Below are 18237 nucleotides of genomic sequence, written 5' to 3'. Positions count from 1 at the left end.
GAAATACCCCTTTCAGAACCCACCAATATATTGCTCTGAAAAGCCTACATTAGTTAGAAATTCCCCATCAACTAACATGCACAGCTTCTTACCACCTATAAAATTATTCAGAATCCATTTGCTTGTTTAGCATTAAAAACATTCTATACAATTATGTCCCTAGTTGGTCATTACAAACCTATCAAATCTGTGGGGAATTTTCTGAATTCGTACCATGTTGCTAAGGCCTGGAACACATTATGTCTATCCATTAGGACAATACCCTCCATCCCATCCTTCAAAACCATTCTGAAAGACTTTCTAGTCAAAAGCTGGATCTGTTCTTGCTCAACACCAAGGTAAACTATATCCCTAAATATGGACAAATACCTATTCATACCTCTCATCTCCTTACTTTCCCTTCTTCTCTCACTTCCTTACTTCTATCAGTTTCTCTCCCCAGCCTTCTCTCTAAATATACCGTAAGCCTGCTTTTCTCTCACTTCATATTGCAATTCCTGTTTGTATTATACTAACTTACCTTTAATTTCTCTATAAACTGGCTACAGTTTCTTTATTATATCATTGTCATATAACTTGTATCTACACAAACATTTTCAGGCTATGTCTAATTTGGTATAATTATTTAAACTGTATTTGTTTATGTATTATTTTTAAAAATTGTAAAATTGTTATTCTTAAAATGTTATGTAATACTTTGGAACTTTTGTCCTGGGCCTCCTCTGAAAATGGTCTCCTAGAGCTTCCTACCTAGTTGAACTTTCCCAATAATAAAATGTCAATAAATATATAAATACGTGCAACAGCAATAGCAAATTCTGGTTACAGAACAACAGCTGTGTTAAATGTGTAGCAAAACTCTTCACTCTGTTCAGAAATGTAAGAAACCCAACCCCACCATGTGTCTGCTATTGTGACAGAAACGCACATCCTGTCAGCGATCTAATCCTTTATAATGTGCCTTTTCATTTCCATGTATAATACATGTGGAAAGACTAATCCAGAATTGGAGCACAGATGGTCATCTGGAACACAATGCATTCTCTGCAGTTGTATAACATTTTGAAAAGAAGCACAGTAATTAATTATTGATGCAGTTCTGAGTTCTGTCATCAAAAAGCAACTAGAGTAAATTAATCTAAATACAAAATTCACACATCAAAATGGCCAAAGTAATAAATGTAATCCATTCATGCATAAAACTTTGTTCCCAGAGATGACACTGGTAAATTTGAAAATGGGAAACACTTCTTCAAATGAATATGAAGAGGTAATTCAATGTGAGGATTCAAATATGGCCATTAATGTGCTAGACTTTTTGAGCTTAATGATTAGTGGAAACCATGTACATTTCTTTTCTTTATCAGTAGTTTTACTTTGAACAGTGACTTTTTTTAAGTGATTGTCGTGTTAACTATTGCATATTTTAATGAATACTAATGCAGGACTTTCCATGCAAGAAAATGTAATATGTAAACTTTCTCTGTCCTGAATTAAATGTGACACTAATCAACTGAAAATAAAGCAAAGAACAGTGCAATAGAGTTTTGTACTTTATCAGCAAAATCTGACCTACCAATTAATTCTGACTGCCTTCTGCAACACCTCCAAGCAGTTAATTAAGTATACAGGTAATGTCAAGGGTTTTATGTCACCAAAGAAAAAGTGCTCAGCTCCCATAGTCTAGAATTTTAAAAAAGTAACCATTTCATTTTGTAACCTAAATTACTTTTTTCTTATACCATTACTGATTATAAGGTAAACATTTTTTATTTTTTTTTGCTAAAGTCTATCAACATGTTTTTTGCTAAAGTCCGTCAACATGTTTTCACTGTCAGATTGTAAAGAAATATTTATATTTTTATATATGTGCAGTAATGAAAGAAAGCAGAAAACCAGAATGAGAGTCCCTGGTCTTTTGCAACAAGGACTGTGTTCTTAATACTTCATTAGACTATCATTTCTATTGATATTTTAAATATGGATCCCTGTTAGTTTCTGAACTGTAACCATAAATTAGGAATATCTATCAAAGTGTAACTGATAGTTAAGTTAATTTGCATAACTACTTCTTTATCACTTAGAAACCAGTATGCCTTAGTAACTCTAACATTTCAGACTAGGTTTCATTATCATTTTTTAGATGTGATGATATGAGTGTTTCTGTATTTTTCCTATCACTTGCAGCTTTGTACAAATATCTATCTATATATATATATATATATATATATATATATATATATATATATATATATATATATATATAAAATGAGTAAAAAAGGCACACAGACAAACCATTCAGTACAAACTGCAAGAAAAACCCAGCCAAGCTAGAGTTTTCACTGTGCGATACCTTAAACCTCCTGTAATGGAGGTCCATCGGATATATGTAAATGAAGCCTTAAGGACATTGAGTGTTTCAGCTAGACAGCTTCTGAATGCCAATGAATGGTTTGTTTGTCAAACCTTTTTACACTTTGGCTTGGATGTTAATTAGGATATTTTGCAGGCACCTTAGTGTTTATAGGCATCAGCTGGGTGTAAAGATCCTGTGCTTCTGAAATAGTGCCAACCAATCCACATATGCCGTGCTTATGAGGTCAATAAAATGCTGAAGCAAGCATGTTCACAGTTAGTGGAGTTTGGCATTATTGTTTTGAATTTATTCATAAAGGCTTAAAATGTAAAAAAGTCATAGCTATTTAGAAGCTGTGTAGCTGATATGCTCGATGCCCTTAAGGGTTAATTTGCATATATCCCATGGGCCTCCATTACAAGAGGTTAAAGGTAGCACACAGCGAAAACTCTAACTTGGCTGGGTTTTTTCTTCCAGTACTTATATACATTTATATCTGTATCAATATCTATATGTGTATTTTGGCTGAGTGTACAGAACTGCCTTGCATCCTAAAACCAGCCCCTAGTCAATATGATAGGAGTGGCTATTCTACCCACTAATATAGTATTACTTGTCATTTTTTATTGTTTGGCCAGTTCAGGGAGAAGACAGAGAGACAAAATAAGAAAGAAAGAAGCTCATGTAAGTATATGTGGATAAAGCAACTTAAACAATAAAAGGCACTTACTGTTCCTACATCGCTCTGCCTGGAAATGTACTGATTGTCAACCTCCAGTTATGCAATGCTCAAAATATCATAACTGGAAGGTCTTCAAGTTAGTTTAACTAATATTAGAGATGGAGAAGAGAGAAAGGTATTATGTTTTTTCCTTTATTTCTTTTGACTGAGCTTGTGCAATCTCATTGTTAGTATATAGTTTGGAGTCCAGCTTGCTTCAGCATTGGGGTTGCATGAGGGCTTCCTCCCTGTAAAAATAAAAATGTTTTGTTTGTTTTATGATCTTTGTTATTTTGCTATTTTGAGTTTCAACTTCTCAGTGTTTAAATGGTTTAAGTTTTAGTCGGATGCCAATTAAGCAAGAAATGATTATTCACAGTAACCTTTTGTGTATATGTGTATTTGTACATGTATGTGCATGTGTTTGCATCCACATGTGTGGTGTGTGAACAAAAGGGTCTGCTACAACTGTTCACATGCTAGCAGCTCATGACATATTTGCTCTTTGCCACTTGCTTTAAATGGCAACGGCCTAGCTTCCACTAACTCATTCCTGCTTAATTACCTGCCCTTCCCAACACTCAACTCTACTCATCTTCATAGCCCTATCAGATGCCTAACTCTAACTCAAACTCTCTGTCTCTCTGTCCTTAACCTTAACTGTAAAACTACCCTCCCATATGCTTACCCTATCACTCCATTAACCTAAAATGCCTCCCCCTCCCTAAACCTAAAATCACTGATTGCTCCTAGAAAGTAAAACTTTGCTTCCCCTCCTTAACCCTAAAACCCTAGATTACTCTCTAAACCTAGAACTCCACCCCCTTTCTCAACCTAAATTTCTTGATTGTTGCCTAAACCTAAAGCTCTGCTGCACATAAAAGTCAATTTCTCGATCAGTCCCAAATTCTAAAATTCCAGTTCTGCTCCAAAACCCAAAATTCTACTACCATTTCCTAAACCTATGTTTCCCTATCAATAACTAACATGAGATTCCCCTTCCAAACTCCAAAACTACCCCCATCTTTAAACCTAAATCCTACTCCCAGGCCCGCCTGCCCATTTCCGCTCTCTCCTCATGGCTGCTGCACTTCTCTTGCTCCAACTCATCTCCTGAGTTTAGGTGAGGTGTGGCAGCTCTACACTTTTTGTAGAGCTGTAGTTAGGTTTGAGAATGAGCAGCAGCCCATGCATGCTACAAGAGATCCTAGACCCTGACTTTGAGGCAGCGGTCTTCCAGCACCAGGGCTTCAGATGGTTAAAGTAGACCCAAGACAAAGCTGTGCTTGACAGCTGAAGGAAGCAAGGAAGGCAGGCTACTCTTACATTCATAAATTCATAGATCCATACTAGGCTAAAGTCCACCAGGGTCTTTACAAGCCTAGCTGTGCAACCCAACCCAGTTTTGTTTCAGTGTTCCTTGGATGCTTATATGGTGGGATATGTTAATAAGCAGGTAGCTAAGTGTTATGTGTGGCATAGTATCTTAGTTGAAGATTAATTTGCTTACTGTTGACCTCTGTCCATCGGAGGCAGGGGTGCCAGGCCAGGGGTGAATTTGTGATTTCCCATCCAATGATATAGGTTTCTTTTGTGCAGGTTCAGGGGTAAACTCTGTTTCACATAGATGGGGATCTTATTCCATAGCACAGAGATCCTTTGAGACACATACTGATCCCTCCAGCAGGTTCTAGTTATGTTCCAGACAAAGTTCAGGTCCTTGGATCTAGTGTTTCCGGTGCTGTTTTCCTTCCAGATGTGCAAGAGATCCATCAGTGCTGGATCTGAGGATGCCTTATATGCTAGGCATAGATCACCTCTCATTAACCTGTAGGAGACTGAGTACAGAGATAGGACCTTAAGCTGATATAGGTAGGACAGGGTATTCATACCCTGGATTGTCCTGGTGAGGAACCATTGAGGGACTTCCAGCTGTTGCAGGTGCCTGGTTAGGTACATGCCAAAGGGGGCATTGTACTCAATGATGGGTCTGATAAGGGCTGAGTAGAGAGGTACTATTACTTCTTTGGACCTGGATGCCATACCCTTGCTTATGAGCTGGGCAACATAGAATGATTTTCTAACTATCTTGCCTATATTTTGGTTGAACACCAGATTACTGTCTACATATGTTCCCAGATCCCTAACTATCAGGTTAACTCTTAGTAGTGTTTTATTGATGAAGTAATTAGCTTGGGTGGATGTTTTCCTAATGGGCACTATAATGCATTTCCTTGCATTGAAAACCTTATTTGTAAGTGAGATTTTTGCCACCAAGGAAGTTATGTATGTACAGCTCTCACATGCTGCTTTAGTTTCACTGAGTACATGAGACGATTGATACATTGTCTCAGGATGCCCATATCTATGAAGCTGGCCACAGAGACATTAGAAAATTGCAAATGCATGTTGCCAGGACTTGTATGAGGGTTGGGCTATTATGGTTTAGAGTCTTGGTTTTATAGGAGCCACCTAAGTGGTGTCTAGGATGAAGGCTACATGTTCGTCATTGCTATGGTCTTAATGCTGTATGACACTATCTAGCTGCCCTAAGCTTAGTTCCACATAAAGCCTTTCTGTGTTACAATTTAAAGTTGTAACAACTAGCTTTATATAGGCTACTATACAAGGTACTGCTAACCAACACTGAGTGGTAAACAGCTCAGCAAAAATGCGCCTAATTTATAGCAGACAGAAAAAGCTGAAAACTAACTCCTGTGCTCTCTGGTCAATAAATTACTAAACTTTAAGTTCCTGGAGTGCCTCCCAACTTGAAGAGATCAGATAAATACCTTCTGCCAGAAGATGGATGATCTTGGAACTTCTTAATGTAAAAGCACAGCAAAAATAGCTCTCAGTTGCAGATTAACACCCATCTAAGTCCCTAAAGGCCCTTTGGCTGATGAAACAATCTCACTTTCAGACTTCCTGTGTGTTTCTCAACTTGGACTAACCAGGCTGCTTTACTACTGCCACAAGAATAGCAGTCCCAGTCTTCTCCATTTAAAAAAAAAACACTTTGGTGCCAAAAGTGAAAAGATACCAACTGGCTACAAGTAATTGTCACTTTAAGCTCCCTTGAGTGCTTCTCAGCTCAGACAGACCAGGCTGCCTTTCTACTCCCACTAGAACTGCAGTCCCAGCCTTCTTAATGTAAAAACACACTTTAGATAGATAAAAGTTCAAAAAGTATTGAAAACAAATCAAATAACTAGCTACTGTAAGTAATTCTTATTTTAAGCCCCCCTGTGTTCTTCACAACATGGGCAGACCAGGCTGTTTTTTTACTCCCACTAGAAATGCAGACCCATCTTCTTAATGTAAAAATGCACTTTTGTTAGCCACAACTGAAAAAGTACCAGAAACAAGTCTAACAACTTGCTACAAGTAATTGCAGGATGATTCAGACAAACCAGCAATGAGGAACACTCACTTTAAGGCAGTTTCAAAGTTCACTAGCAGTCTAAGGGGAGGGCCTTTCCAGATTCCTTTGGTAGTAAACAGTAATATGAGCAGAGGGGATAAGACTGGGAGGTGCTTCTAAAGCCAGCTATACAGTAGGGGCAGGAAGCTCAAAAGCTTCCAAGAATAAAAGCAAAACAGCAATAAGGGGGTGGGGGTGGGATGGAAAAGCAACTAGGCCTAGCACAAAAAACAAAAAGCAACGCAGACTATGGACTGCTCATGCACTGTAAAATGCCGGGGGGGGGGGGTTGTGCTGATTGGCTACAGCAAACTCAGAGAAAGTACTAGGCCTATCACAGAAACCAAAAATCAATGCAGACTATAAAAATGCCTTCAGTTAAGAGCTTTAACTTCAGATAGGTTCATAGGTTCATAGGTAGGTACTAGGCTATATGCCCGAGGGCATTTATAAGCCTAGCCAGAGTGTGTCGGCTTTTGCCACCCCATTGATTAATTAACTGATCCTCTGTCAAGCAGAGCCAATGAAGTGACCCCAGGGATGTATTTTCTGTTACCCATCCACTCGTCAAGGTTTCTCTTGAAGAGTGGTAGTGAGGGGCTCTGCCTGATGTAATTTGGAATTTTGTTCCAAAGCATGGGGAGTCTCTGTGACAGGAATCTATCCCTCCAGCATGTTCTATTTGTTGTTGTGGTAAGGTTTAGCTCACTAGAGCACGTGGCTTGCAGTGACTTGGATTTCGTTAGGTGGAGCATGTCCATCAATTCTGAGTTGGACATGGCTTTATAAGTCAGGTAGAGATCACCTCTGAGTAAGTGATATGCCACTGAGTACAGCCAGAGTTTTTTCAGTCGGGCTGCATAAGACATATGTTTGAGGCCAGTAATCCTCTTGGTGAGGTACTTTTGTGGTCTTTCCGGCTGTTGGCAGTGTCTTGTGAGGTACATCCCAAATGGGGCATTGTACTCTATGATGGGTCTAATGAGTGACGAGTAGAGGGGCACTATAACCTCTTTATTTCTAGATGTGAACCCTTTAGTAATTAGATGGGCCACATAGAAGGATTTCCTAACTACTTTGGCAATATGATTGTCAAAGAGAGATTACTATCTACCTGGGTCCCCAGATCTCTTATTACCTCTTCTGTATTAAGGGGGCTGTCACCTATGTGGCAATTCGTGGGTGTTTTGTTTTTCCCAAACGGGATGACTATGCATTTTTTGGCATTTAGCTTGAGGCCATGACTTTGACACCGGGTATCCGTCTCAGTAAGGCCCTTTTGGAGGATGTCCGTGTCAGCCGGAAACCTGAGTTAAATGGTAAGGTATGTTCAATTAAAAATTTACTTAAAAAAGTACTTCTCTGGATGCAAAAATGTAGTCCAAATGTTTTGCTATTCGGTTGTAGCAGTCTCAACACTGAGATAGTGGACTGCTTGTGTGTTGTAATGTAACAAGGGACTAGATTGATTGGCTATAGCAAACTCAGAAAGAATTAGGCCTAACAAAAACACCAAAAAGCAATGCAGACTACAAACATGCCTTAATTTAATAGCTTTAGCTTCAGATAAAGTGCAAAAAACACACATAAAATTTATCTAAATGGTAAGATATATACAGTTATAAACCTACTTAAAATGTACTTCTTTGAATGCAAAAATGTAGTCCAAATGCTTTTATTATCAGCTTGTAGCAGTCTTAACAGTAATACCTCATCGATTAAAGAATCAGCAAAAAAGTCACAAGTTACAAATGTAATATACTGCATACCTTCTGCAACTAAATGACTCATACTGTCGAGGTGATTCTCTTCATAACAATAACAGGTGAAAACATCCATGAAGTCTACAGAGAGACAGATGAACAAGACAGATGCATAATAAAATCTAATTTATACCTATTTATTACTAGTCTAAAATATGTTCACGTTTCATTTTTTGAGGTACTTCATATGGATGCATTCATTTAATTTTAAGTCTGATGTATTTAGGTTTCCTTATAGATGAGGGATTTTTTTCAGCTTTAGTTGCAATTACCTGTGTACTAGAAATACCACAATAACTATTATTGCATCACTTGACACTGAAGTGGGGGACTGCTTGTTTATTCCATTGTAAATATGGCTGATAATTCTACACAGAATGCAAAGTTTTGTGGTAAGCTCTAAAATAAAATTACCTTGAATTATCTTTTACTTTCTGTTTAAGCTAAGATTCCTTCACTATATCTGTTGTGATGTGTGTGTGCTGATTAAAGTATTATTTATTGCATTTTGTGCAGAGTAAGTTTAAAAGCTTTGTCTCCAGCACCCAATCACAAGTTCTGCACCAGTCTTGCCTAAGAGGCTTCATTCAGACAACGATTCCTTGCGGTTCCATTACTGCCTGTAATTTATTGATGTTGAAAGCTTTGTCTCAACTACCCAACCACAAGTTCTGCAACAGTTTTGCTTAAGAGAATAAGTCTCTTCATTCAGACAACAGATCCTTGCAGTTCCATTACTGTCTGTACCTTATTGATGCTAAAAGATTTGTCTCCACCACCCAACCACAAGTTCTACACCAGTCTTGCATAATAGGCTAAAAGGCTACATTCAAACAACAGATCCTTGCAGATCCATTACTGCCAGTAACTTATTGATGTATGTTTTGCCTTTTCCTGCTTGACTTCATTATTTTTGCTACATATAATTGGTTTTCTTGCACATCACTGGGGCATACTCATTCTCCTTACTGCTCCCTATTTTGTAGAAACAGTCAATCTCCATCACTTATATATGCTGTGCTATTACATTTTCTGTATTTAGATACTGGCAATATTTTCTTTCATAATCTATATTAACCCCTCTCTAGTTCCAACAGTCTTATTTTTCATCTTTCCTAACCCTTAAATCTCTGTTTTTTCTTTTTACCCATGTTCCTTTTTTTAACTTTATTTCTACCCAACCTTTGCTCTCCACATTCAAACTTATACTCACTCAGTGATTCCCTCTCTTTTATCTCTCACTACCTAACATATACTTTTAAAATTCAAAGAAGTAAAATAAAACTAGGTAATCAGCCAGTCCTTACTGATTGTTCTTTGTCCACAAAGTTGAAGGTGTACAAGACAGTCATACTGCTCACACTACTGTATGCCTGTGAGACATGGACCGTGTATGAGCATCATGCCATAAAGCTGAATCACTTCTATATGAACTCCTTTAGAAGGCTGCTAAAAAGTACCTGGCAGGACAAAATTCCAGATATAGCTGCTGTCCTCTCTCATGCTGGGCTGCCAAGTATCTACACCCTGCTGAGGAGAGCCCAAGTCAGGTGAGTAAGCCACCTTGTACATATGCCAGACACACGCCTCCCCAAGAGATTGTTTTATGGTGAATTTGCAGGAGGTAAACGCAGCCAAGCTGGGCAGAAAAAATGCTTCAAGGACACACTGAAAGTCTCTCTGAAGAGCTTTGACACTGACCCAAACTTCTGGGAAACCCTACCGCAAGACCACCCCGCCTGACGAAGCTGCATCAGCAAAGGTGCTACCTCCTATGAGCAGAGCAGGACCGCAGAGGCACAGAGGAAGTGTGAGCTGTGTAAATCCACAGCCAACTCATTGCCACCCAACCCAAATGATCATGTGCCCGACGTGCAGCAGAGCTTTCCAAGCCTGCATCAGACTGATCAGCCACAGACGGACACACCGTACTCAGTCAACCTCCTTGACGTGATGTCTTTGGTCTTCATCAACAACAATGGATGAACAACAACAACTGATTGTTTTTTGCAGTAAAATGAGCAGTTGTGACAGGGTTCTTGCAAATACTGTTTCTGATCTGTTAAAAAACAAAAATGGTGTATGTGGTTTACTTTCACTATCACATTTCCCTCAATGTTTTGCATCATTTAAAAATCCCTTCTGGAATCTTCTTCCATCTTTTACTTTCTGTTTAAACTAAGATTCCTCCCCTTTGTCCAGAGTGATGTGCCTCTGCTTATTAAGACATTATTTACTGCATTTTCTGCTGATTAAGATATTAGTTAGTGTGTTTTCTTGTTATTTGCTGTTGGTTGATTTTTTTATCTTGAAATGTGCATTTTATAGCTTTAAGTGATTTTTAGCTTGGAAATGTTTTCTTACATTTGAATGCAAGCATCTGTGTATCACCATAGACTTTCTAAATTGTGTGTGAACTGTGCTAGTTAATGCTGATACATTTTTGTACTAGGCATACCTTATTCTGGCACCTGATACTGCTTCATATTAATGCATGCTGTTTCTGTTTATATGATACTGCTTATTTAATACCATATTGTTCCTGATATGTTCTTGCAGCTGTTTTTGAAAATATTGTACATTCTTGGATTAGTCCAGTTCTAAAAAAGACTATCACCATGACTGAGTTTTAGCTTCACTTCCTCTTCTTATTGTCCAAAAGTTGTTAAGCCTGGTGTAGCCCCTTCAGCCAGTACTCTCCTAGTTATACTTTCTCTAACTCATCTCCTAACTTCATTTCTCTCTGCTACAATCTTGTAGTTGATGTAGTCATTTCATTTACCTTCCTCAACTCATTCTTCCTTTCTCTCTTCCTTTATTCATAGGCTATAATCTTTGTCTCCAACATCTGACACAAGTTCCACACTCATCCTTCTCCCAGTTTTTACTGCTTTGTTTATGTCTGATATTCACTACTTTCTACACATATTTTCACAATGTCATTAATTACATTCTATTCTTCCTATGATATTCCTAAACTATAACTCTATCGTCTTCCATTTTCCTTCCTTTTCCTTAATAATGTATCATATTGTTTTAATAGTTCCTACCTGTAATCTTAATAATCAACTGATATTCTCATTTTATACTTTTGCCTTTGACTTACTGTATTAGTTATTATATTTGCTCATACAAGATTTGTCTTCACTCTTGCAGCTCTTCTCCCTGGGCATCTGCTGAAAACGGCTTTGCTTGACCCAGTCAGACTTTCCCAGTAAACAAATGTCAAATAAATAAATAAAATAAAAAATAAATAAATACAAAATGTAGATAAAGAAATGTGTGTGCCCACAACTGGTACTCTCTTTCATTGTACATATAAAATGCATTCGGCCAAATTCAGTATGTAAGCCATATTTCTTGCAATACAAACAAACGCGTGATTTACAAATAAAATCTCATGCTACCACTTTGCATTCACTGTGTCTGTGAGAAAGTATATTGTTTGATCGGAGTGGGTCCAGAAACCTGATTAGGTACAGAACATACTGACACTGTATGCTCTGCATCTGAAAAATAGATTACACTTGGCATGAATGGATGAAATGAAAAGCTGAAATGGGAATAAAAAAAATCTCAAAGGCAAACTGCATATCAGACAATAATCTTATCAGTGGACTAGTGAGTTTGCTGTTAATGGCAGATGCCATTTTATAATAAAGGTTAACATTGTAGCAGACTGAATGATCTGTACTATCATTATGAGGTTATACTAACTCTCAGAGGTACACAACATAAGACATTGTTCATTTTAAATACTTCACATATCTAGTGTGCACTGGGTATATGAGAAAGAAAACATATCCTTTTTGACTCATTGCACATGTACACACACACACATGCACACACATACATGTGTGTGTACCCACGCGAGCACACACATACATTTTATGTATGGGTTTGTGCATCTTTGTGGGTATAAGTGCATGTGTATGTATTTGCGAATGATGAAACAAACAATTCCAAGAACAGGTGTACTCAACATTGACTGTTAGGACTTGGGTAATACATGGCACAAGACATCATAATTCAAAACATTTCAATTGCACATTTGTTTCATTAGATATTCCTGTTGGCTAGGCATAGCTTGCGTCTTACTTGGCCTTAGTGCTCAGTGACTGACTTCACAGTTCTTCTGTGATTCAGACCCCTGCTGGTCTCTGCTGGCGGTAGCACAATGTATTTTATAAATAAAAAAGAACAATAGTAATAGTTAACTATTCATAAGTAGATCCAATCTGCACAAATACATTTATGGTATTTTTTAAATGTGGGTTGCCTCAAACATAATGCAGTCATTTACCTGATATTTACCCCAGTCACATGTACACAGACCTTGCATTTAATTATTCTTTATGACCCTTATTGTTTTGTTAATTGGACAGATGAAGTGTTCCATGAACTATTTTTGCCCTGACCCACACCTAAGATAAGACCATAAATAATATTGAAGATTATGAGCAACTCTGCAGTCAGAAATAGATTATGTACTCAAGACAGGATGTGAAAAAGTTCACCTCAAGAACAAGGCAGAAGAAATAAATCTTGGTAGCTGTGTCGAGAGCACATAACTATCTGGGTTGTAATCACACAGAACAAATCATATTTTTAATAGTGCATGGAGCTTTACCTACTCTTATGTACTACAAAAGTAGGAGAAATAAAAGTGTAGTAGTACTAAATGTTTTACAACTATAAAAAATGTATCAAATTTAAATGGCCACCACAGAAACCTGGGTAAGCTGTTAAAATACTTAATTCAGACTTTCAAAAATTGTCTGAAGGTAGTATGAAGTGTTTAACAGCTTCCTGACTTTTTTTATTGTGACCGCTGACTGTTATATAAACATCAGTGAAGAGTGATTAGAAAAACCCGTGTTAAACACGTTCCTGATGTCAGAAAGGTGCTTAATAAGCCTGTCTTTTCTCCAATTCAGAGTGTAATAGTAACAATCCATGCACTACAAATGCAAGTTAATGTTTATTAAAGAACTACATTGCTATGAAACTGTGCCATAACCTATTGTTATTTCAATAGAAAATGCTCATATGATTATATGTTGCCTTCAATTTGCCCATCATCCATCAGTTGAGTTAAATGTATAAAGTGTAACTTTTTTTTTAAATGTCTGTTAGCTGGTTAAAGAGCACAGCAAAGCACACATTTCAAACATCAACTATTGACCAAATAGATTGCAAAGCCGCAAGAAAGTTCACACATTTCAAACATCAACTATTGACCAAATAGATTGCAAAGCCGCAAGAAAGTTGAGTGAATTTAATTCATACACCAAAAGACTAATAATCAGCCTGGTAGTATATGCAACAATAAACAGCAATAAATTAATTCCAGCATAGTAATATTTACCATATTCTATATATAGCGTATCACATTAGAGACAGCTATAAAGAGGAAGGCATTGATGGGTGAGAAGCTATGACAAAGGAGGTACTGCCAGCACAGCTATCTTAAATTCTATAAGTAATTGTATGTCATTTGTGAATATTAACATGATTTATATAGAAGTGTAACAAAAGGAGATACTGACAGCCCAGCTATCTGGAAATTTGTAAATAATTATATGTCATTTGTGAATATCAACATGATTCATACAAGATGTTTGCGTTACAAATGTATTAGAGCTGTATGTCATATAAAATGGTGTGTGCAGACATGTATTCTGAAGAGGTATTTTACAAAGTGCTGTTTGAAATGTAGCCACAGTGTACCCTACTAGAATAGAACAGAAATGTGCATACACTATTGTAAATGCTTAAATGTGTATATTTCAACAGGGAAAACTGGACTACAGGAGTTTAACTTGCAAAACTTCAGAAAAATAGCTGAAATTAATTACTTTATGGCTAGGCCATAAAAAAGATTTTATCTTTCAGTTCAGTGCAGCAACAGACACAATGTCTGTGCTGAGAAGTTTTCTGTATTGTTTTGGAAGAGTTTTATTGTTTTATGACTTCCAGGATCTGCAAAGATCTGAGGAAAAGCCCTCACCTATGTATGTTCATAGTTTGATGCTAAATACTGCTAGCTTTCAGCAGTGGGGGGTTTACCTGGGATAGAGTCAGAGGACAAGCAATGATGTCTTTCTGCAACCTATCCCAGCAATAACATTTGAGATATCAATTTATGAACTCTCTCAGAGAGATTGAGCATTCTGTATTCTGTCTTTGACCCGACAACATCAGCTAGACAATCCATTCAACACACATCTGCCTTGCTCTAATAAGTCAGTTAGTATGGAATAGTATAATTCTATTAGATACAGTCAGGAATATAGTGAATCTTAGTTTAGATGTTCTTCTTTATTTATTTGAGACTGTCCTGCAATGTTGCTTTAAATATTTCCTGTGGTTTTAAACTCTGATGTCACTGTGAACATACTTAGTATTGCCTTGTTCTTTTATTATTTATTATTAAATATATTAAACCTTTCCTTGTGGCTGGTCTGTTTAGAGATATTTAAGTTTTGAGAGTTCTTGCATATTTATTTGATGATACTGTGTAGACCACTCCTAATAGCCTTGCTCTTGGTCAAACTACCATTTGTATTAATAGTAACATTATACAGTAAGATTGGACACCCTTTGTTAAGGGCCTTAAAGTAGCTGATAAGGAGCTAGCTGATGGCAGTGATAAATATCTTATAGTCTGGGCTAAAGGGACATAGCTAGTAAACCTGTGCCATCCTTTTCCAGGTGTGTGTGTGTGTGTGTGTGTGTGTGTGTGTGTGTGTGTGTGTGTGTGTATGTGTGTGTGTGTGTATGTACATCAAACCTCAAAGAGTATGTGTGTCAGTTACTTGGGCAGGGACACAAAGCACTGGACAGAGAGGGTGTGGGAGGTTTTGGCTTAGTCACTCACCTGAGATCTCATCTCTATAGCTGTGCCAGTGGGGAGTCTTACTGGGGAACTGGAGAAAGAGGGAGAGACCAGCCTCAGACTGACTGTGGTCCCTGTGTACTCTTAAGGGAAACTGCACCTGATGCAGAGAGCTGCATGTGGAAATAGTGTATGTGTACCTGACATCCTCCCAATGTACGCCCCCCACTGGTACCAGTGGTGAGGATTGAGGCTCCTTGATTACTGTTGCCAGTGGTGGAGCATCACAGAGGCTGAGAGAGGTAGGGTGATAGGATGGGGAAGAATAGTGAAAGGATTTTATGAGGAGGGGGGAAAAAGTCAAATAGAATACAATCTTGGACCATGAAGCTGTGCTAACAATTATACAGATGTTAAATGCTGATCACTGGGGGGCACAGTTGCACTTCCTCATAGATTGCAAATATTAAAATATTTTTTTTGTTTAAATTATTTCTGTTTTTAGTTCTGTCAGCCCAATAAAGTGATGTAATTTAGATTTCATGCAGAACACAATCTGTAATTTAAACGTAGTTTATAATCATTAAACACATAGCATGCATGTGTTAAAAACATTTAAAGAAGAGTCATTAGTAAAATGCATTTTCCCGTTTGTGTCATGTGTCACTTATATGTGATGTACTCCCAGCACCAAATAGCTGCAGCTGTAAGTATAAGTAACCATCTTGCAAAAGTAAGTTTATGCACAGAATTTCTACCATTTTATGAACTTGGTGAATGTTGCTGTTTTTCATTGTCTGGCACAGTAATTTGTACAGCTGAATGACTTACGTCTTAACTCCATCACTACTTAGCTGTATGTCATCTTCTAATAATGCATTTGTATTAATTAGCAATGAACAATACATCTAAATATACTAAAGGCATTTGAACCATATTGAGCTGCGCAGTACATACAGCTCTCTTAATGGTTTTCAAGAATGCCGCATTTGCTCATACATTACAAAGCACCACTCTCAAAAAGATTTGATTATTGTAATTTTCCAAAGTATCAAATGACTGAGCTTGTGACATCATAACAAAGACACTTCTCTCTGACTGGGACTTGAACCATTCCTTACAACATTTAGTTTCAGAGATTTTTTAAAAATACAATCACTTTTACCATGGATAAAATGCAGATATCATTTGCTGCTTAAGGAAATTTCAGTTCATAATGAAACTGTGAAGTTGATTAATTTTTGCCTTTGCGGATAGCTTCATCTTGAGACAGATAAAATTTGAATTATAACAGCACGGTAATGCATGGAACTCCATGATTACACCCTGAAATGTGGAAAAAAGATAAACTTTTTAACTGTGTCTCTAGTGAGAGATCCCATTTTAAAAGCACTTAGGTGTGCTTAAGGAAAACGTGGTACTAACACCTGAGCAGTATTTAGTTTGGATCTCACATTTAGAACTAACAGCAGAGAGTACCAACTTCTAAAGAACAACAGCAGGAGATAAAACAGCTGTTAAATGCTGCTAGAAATTCACTTTGCCACACTTTCAGACAGAATGGCTGGCAGAACCAAGAGGTTGACAGCTTTTAAAGCCAATAGTTCTATAGAGAAGCATTTAGTTTCTGTCTCCTGTCTGGAAGAGCTAAGTGCTTTGCTGGCTTTGAAAGCTGGAAAAATACTTTGCACTCCTACATTTTCTTTCTTTCTTTCTTTCTTTCTTTCTTTCTTTCTTTCTTTCTTTCTTTCTTTCTTTCTTTCTTAGGGATCAGATAAAGATCCATGCACTATAAGGAATTATGACCAGGTCACTGATTATGTGTCAGTGATAATCTTTTATTATGTGGTCTCAGTATGGATGTTAAGATTCACCTCTCAAGCTTAGCTCCTGACGTGAATTTGTTGTCAATCATGTCTCCAACATATAATAAGCTGGTTATGATTGGAAACCCAACCACAATTCTCCATACTTGGAATCACTAACCAGTCATTTAAAAAGGCATGGTGCAAAAACACTCAGTGGGCCAGATTCAGGAAGGCTTACACGGAGTTCAAGAGTAGTGTAAGCCTCCGTGTAAGCCTCCTGATTCAGCAACAGCCCAAATCTCCGTGTAAGAGACAGCTAACACGTCTCTTACACGGAGTGGGCGTGGAAATGCTCAATACCTCATTTTCAGCTCCAAGATATGCAAATGAGGTATGTGAGCGATCCACGAAGCCCAAACCAGTCCGTGTAACGGACGTGTTAGCTGCAGAAATGTACTCAGCTGACAACTGAGTACATTTCTGCAAAATTAAAAACGGAGCTATGTCAGCTCCAAATAAAGGGTGCATTTGTTATATTAAGCATGCCAATGGCCAAATATGTGGCCATTGGCATGAAAAGTGTTGCAAAAAAGTTATATAACTTTTTTTTTTTCACGGATTTATGTGTTTAACTGAAGCGCACACCAGCAAAGCGGGTGCGCTACCTAAAACTGAAAACCGAAGCTTATAAGCCCACAATTGTGGGATTTATGTATTACATGAAATGTCAATGGAGGGACTTGCAGAGCAAAAACAATATGGCCTCCGTTTAGTGGTTGTCAAGGGGGGGAAGCTCCGTGTAAGATATGTAACTAAGCATTACTAGGCAATCCTATGTAAATGAGGCTTACAATACTGAATCACACTGCCACATAAGTAATGAGCACTTTCTGAGTCGTGTAAGAGTTAGAGAAGGGGGAGGAACAGAGTAAGAGGTAGGTGACATCATGGGGGGGAAGGATAGAAAGAAATGTACCAGATTGGAGGGCAATGTAAGGTAAGAGATGACAGACAGACATCAGGGAGGGAGGTGTGTCCCAACAGAACACTAGGAATGTCAAGAAATTGAGGGCATACGCTATCCCTACACTCTAAGTTTCTTGAAATACATGCATGCGCGCGTGTGCGCGCGTGTAAGGCAGGTTCTACTTGTGGGAGCGTGTTGCAAACTGTTTACAACGGTTTTGCTGGCGTCTGCGTGTGTAAGGCGGTGTCTGGCGGCGTTTTAGCATGAATCAGCCTAGCTAAGACCGTGTAAGGATGTGTGCGCGCGTGTAACACCGTGTAGGGATGTGTACACGCGTTTAAGTTACTGTGAGCGTGAACC

Source organism: Protopterus annectens, chromosome 12.part0, assembly GCF_019279795.1.
Source record: "Protopterus annectens isolate FY-2018-M chromosome 12.part0, PAN1.0, whole genome shotgun sequence".
NCBI classification, from domain to species: Eukaryota; Metazoa; Chordata; order Ceratodontiformes; family Protopteridae; genus Protopterus; species Protopterus annectens.
Note: the sequence above shows the minus strand (reverse complement) of the source record.